Genomic DNA, 5,325 nt, shown 5'->3' with positions numbered 1-5,325 from the left:
TTCCTTTGTGGTTAACACACTGGTCTGGCTGCCATAACTTTTCCTCACCCTGGTCAATCATTACTGTGGTGAACCCTGTAACATCAAACAAATTGGGTAATACCCTTGTCAGTTTTACTCTGAAATCTCACAGCACCTTTGGGACTGAGACATGCCCAGGATTGAATGCAGCTACAAAAGCTGAAATTTACTGAAATTCGCAAGACCATTGACAAAACCAACGAAATTTATTCAAAGGGTTGCAAGGAAGGGCTTCAGTAGTTTCGAAAAATTCCAAAAATTTACAAAAACTGCGAAATTTACCATAATTCGCAAGACCATTGGCACTCACTAGTTTATTCATTAAGGGTTGCAGGGAAGCCCCGTCCAAATTAAGTTACGAGAATTGCAAATTAAAATTACAAAATTTATGACCTGGGACTTTTCCAATAATTCGCAGTATTATGGCACAATGAACGTTAACTGTATGATGTCTTGTAAAGGATGTAGATTACATTTACTAATAAGTTCTGAGAAACGAAGCATCGTGGAGAAGACAAGTTTTACCATGAACAGGGCTTCTGGTAGGTCGCGGAAAAAAAAGTCAAATTTCGCGGGATTTTCAGGGTCAAATTCGCGGAAAAAACGGCCGATTTCGCGGGAAATTCGCGGCAATTTTCGAGGCCAGTTCCGCTGAAAAATGATTGGTAAAGAATGGATTTCGTGGGAGCTTCCCGAGCAAATTTCGCTGGAAAGCGATTGGTTTTGCGTTGATTTGAGGAACGTTTTCAATGAAACTAGACGCTCTTAAAGCATTTACTCAGGCTTCATACCGTACTTTACAAGAAAGCTTATTGAACATGATAAAAACAAACAAAAGAATCAGGATATTAAAAATACATTCGTCGAGTATCTTCTTTATCCAATTGCATGTTGTTTGCCTCACCTTCGAAATTCTGTATACGACGATTCTTCAATTTTTTAACATCTGAGGCACGCTTCTCAGCATTATAGTTTGTTTTTCAAGTCGGTAGTCACAATGCTTTTGTAGTACGAACTCGTACATGGCTTTTTTGTGATCTCGTGAGAAAGAGCATGAACTTTGCTCATTTTGCAGGTTTTTCAGGCATTATCATTCGTGGACAAAACTGTTTCGAAATAGATCGTCATCTTTGTAGTTGAGATGAGCGTATAAGACGTAATCCTTCACAAAACGCAGCATTCTTCACGAAGAGCGAACAAACGATAAAACAAGGGGCTGTCTGTCATCCCCAGTGTCCACGGTCTACGCGTGCTAGGAACGCCTGGGTTTTAATTTGAGAACGCCTGGTAGTTTTGGGATGTTGGTTACTCGCTGCAGTGACGAAGTTTCAAGGTAAATTAGCAAGTTTGCAGCAAGTAAAAAGCCCCAACAGCCAAGATAACTTTCAAATATGTTGTGGCGACATGTATTTGGTAAGATTTTTAGCGAATTTCGCGGTATTTCGCGTGTTTTTGCGAATTTCGCGGGATTTCGCGGATTTACTTGAAATTCGCGGCTCCGCGACCGCGCGAAATATCAGAAGCCCTGCATGAAGAACGGCTATTAGTGTTATTAGTCATAGGAAATTTTGCTCCAAGTTTTTCTATAAATTTCCAGTACTTTTGTCTTTTCCTCCTGCAGAACTTGAGTTTAGATGATACCAATTAATATTCATGGTCAAGGGTGATGATGTCAGAAGAGGAACAGAGGCCAATGGCCATTAAGGCCAGTAAATATGGCCAGCAGAGGTGCCAGTGGGTTAAATAAATTTATTTGTTTTCTTTTTTATCAAACAAGGTGAAAACGCCAAAAAATCGTACGTGTCAAGTATCCCCTCCCCCGGTTAACACAAGGATCCCCCCATGATATTTTGGGGTAACGTATGGCATTTTCACACCAGATCATATAAAATTACGATTATTTGGAGTCTAACTTAGGGCCAAGTCGCACTAGCGGACAAAAGTGCTTACTTAAATGTCAAAAACCTGTCATCACAATAAAAAACCAAGTGCGACTGGTTGGTTCACCAAAGGACAAAATTTGGTTGCAGACGGACAAACTTCAAAAATGCTGGCGACTACATCTAGAGCAGGCCAAACTGAAACAAATAGGCCATTGCAGAAACGTGAGAGGACTGGGAAAGAGTATGGTTGTTTTCCGTTTGTTTGAAAAACTAAGATATTCAAATGAAAGATCAACCAAATTTGAGAGTCTTTACTACGAATAGTAAGTATTTGGAGGAGGAAAATGGCAAAATGGTAGCTCTTCAAATGTCACCCAAAATAGAGAGTTTGTATGGATTGGGCAGACAGTCCAAAAAATTATAAGGGTTTGTATGAAATTTTGCAACTTTTGCAAGGCTCCCATTTGGACAATTTTTTTGCTGAAAACTCTTAAACTTGGTTGGGCTAGCTTTTCATTCATGAACATTTCAGTTGAAATGATTAGATTTTCAATCTAATCAATATAAGAAACTCGCCCCAGTGCTCTCACGTTTGTGCAATGGCCTATTGGCAACACACTTGGCTTCAGTCTCTCTCTTTGAAAAACCAAAGTATCCCCATTTGCAACCTTTTGAAGTGGGACAGAGGGTCTTGCTTGGAACATACATGGTTCCCATATTGTCTTAATTCTCCCCATTAGATTGATGTGAGTGGTTTATCCTTGTTTAAGATAAAATCTGGGAGTTTTAGTTTTAATTAAAACAGGTCCAGCCAGGTCATGGCAACAACACAATGGGTGTCATTTGTTTCTTTTGTGATGTACAATTATGGTGCTAAATTTAAAGAACACTGCTTTAATATTTCCTGAGATATTCGTGATTGAGTGTTGTACTGTTTTAGTGGAACTACTTATGACGTCATCTCTGCCCTCATTTGCATAATACAAAAACAAGGAAAACGCCATTTTTCTTTTCTCTGAAAAGCCTTTCAAATTAGCAGCAATTATTTTTTACTTCATAGGCACTTTAAAAGCACGGCTTCGCGGGAAATCGCGCGGCGCCCACAGCATGGCGTGATGTTTTGTTCACAGATTTTGTTCTCAAGTGCCGAGTGCGACCGGACAAATTTTTTGTCACTGGCCTATTTCAAGTTGGATTTGTCCAGAACAAATCAGAATTTGTCCTCTGGTGCGACTCGGCCCTAACGAGGTATTAGTTGTGTAAACTGTAAGCTATAAGCTATAGTAAGTGAATGAATTTTATTTCTTGTTAGTATGTTAAGGCTTATAAGTTGGATTGTGAGGTGGTAAAAACGTTTTGAAAGCAATTACTTATTGAAGCTGTATTAAAAGCTCTTTCTTTGTACCTGTCGGTGGCTCACTCAACCCGTCATCTTCGCCAGAACCGTATGGATCACCATCCAGTTCCAAATTATCCATGACCAACATTAAGTCGAACTCATCTGGTTCCCCTACTTTCGCTCTTTCGTAATAACTTCCAAAAGGAAGGATTCGCAGCTTGGCGAACCGACCATATTGGTCCCTCCTTTTCACGTCCTCGACAATTGCATTCACGATGGGTTCCCAAGCTCTCAGAGCTTCTGTTTTTCTGTCTCGTCGTAACTTAACGTAACTTTCCGTAAATTTGTTTAAGAGGCTATTCAAGCTGATATTTCTTTCCATTTCTCCGCGAAGTCGCTTGCTATGAATCGTTTGAATGCTTTTTTTCTGGCTCCCGAATAAAAAGTGCTTACGCCGGCGTTTTCTATTGTGATTCAAACTTCCGGTAGTTTTCTTGAAAAGTCACCCGCTGGATAAGATAATTAATTTACTCACAGACTTACAGGAAGTCTGACTTTCCAAGAAAACTACCGGAAGTTTGAATCAAAATAGAAAACGCTGCCGTAAGCACTTTTCATTGGGGAGCGACTTCGCGGAGAAATGGAAAGAAAGGAACTCCTACGTTACGTTTGTAGTGAATTGGCCAATTTCGATATATTAAAGGGGTCTTAAACTTTAAAAATAGTTTTTTTTGGCAAAACACCTCTGTGGAACAGTTTTGGAACCACGTTAAAGGAGTTTGCACTCTGACTTCAAAATGAACATTTACAGGTCACATGCCACAATAGTTATTGCGGAATAACTAGCTCCTAAGTGTTAAAAATGGTCCTCATTATAAGCACCATAACTTACTAATGAATGGTTCGAGGAGCATGGAATTCAGTCCATGCTGTCCATAAGCAGGTTGTCCAGCAGCCAAACCTCGGAAGGCCAGAACTTCATGCTAGCCCACATTTCCATATATGGATAGGACATACCCATATATGGATATATATGGATAAGACAATATGGGAAAATGCTCTATATGTGGGCTAGCATGAAGTTCTTGCCCCTCGGAAAGCAGTGTTTCGAGCAGTGGCGGATCTAGGGGAGGGGCCCGGGGAGCCCGGGCCCCCTTATTTTGGGTGAAAAAAGAAGAAATGACTGAAAAGAAAAAGGCCTGCAGGGCAAAGTAAATAAGCCCCTCTCCCCCTAATTACCATAACCAACGTTTGGCGGTTTTGTGTAAATTTTTGGGTGATTTTTAGACATTTTGGGAAAGAGATATTTTTTCTTAAAGAATAAGTTAAAATGAGGAAAATATGAAATATTGAAGATTTGATGGATTTGGAAAATTGAAATTTGAAGTGAAGAATTAGTAGACGGATACCAAACAGTCCCCTATCAACCTGGGGCTTTCTTTTGAGGTGGTCAACTGTCTGGTAGAGTTTCCAACCTATTTTAACTAACAATTCCCTTTTAATTATACTTCAAATTTCACTCCTATTCACGTGTACCCCCGCCTTAACAATTTGGTCAGGGATTGTGAATCTTCATGTTCCGAAAAATGAGAAGGAGCCAATCACTGTCTCCCAGCTAGAACAACCTAGTTGCCTGTTAGGCCGACGCCGTGGCCCCTTTGTATTATGTTCGTTCTGTTGTAATTTGTGATAGCTTTTGCTGCATTTCTTAGATTTGACGAGCTTGCTGAGCTCGTTTGCTCAGATGCTGAGATCAAGAGTGACATGTTAAAGTTATTTATCGAATCTAGTAAAACTGATCAGTACAAGGATGGTCCTTGGGTTGTCATGGCTTCCTTTGGCAAGCAACTTGCCTGGTAGCTTTGATGTGCCGATATTTAGAAAGGGGGTAGCTAGCCTAAGTCAGCCCTCTCCCTCTTTTTTGTCGGTTATCGAAAACTAAGTATGGTTATAAGCCTAGGTCTAAAGGTTTAGGTTATACACGTTTAAGGGAATTAATATTAGAAGCTTTTAAAGACATTTATGCCTGACATTTCCGTTATTGGAACTCATAGCCTTAGGAGCGGCGGGGCTGTCGCCGTC

Source organism: Montipora foliosa, chromosome 8, assembly GCF_036669935.1.
Source record: "Montipora foliosa isolate CH-2021 chromosome 8, ASM3666993v2, whole genome shotgun sequence".
Lineage (NCBI taxonomy): Eukaryota > Metazoa > Cnidaria > Anthozoa > Scleractinia > Acroporidae > Montipora > Montipora foliosa.
The sequence above is the reverse complement of the archived record's forward strand: the minus strand, read 5'-3'. Positions refer to the sequence as shown.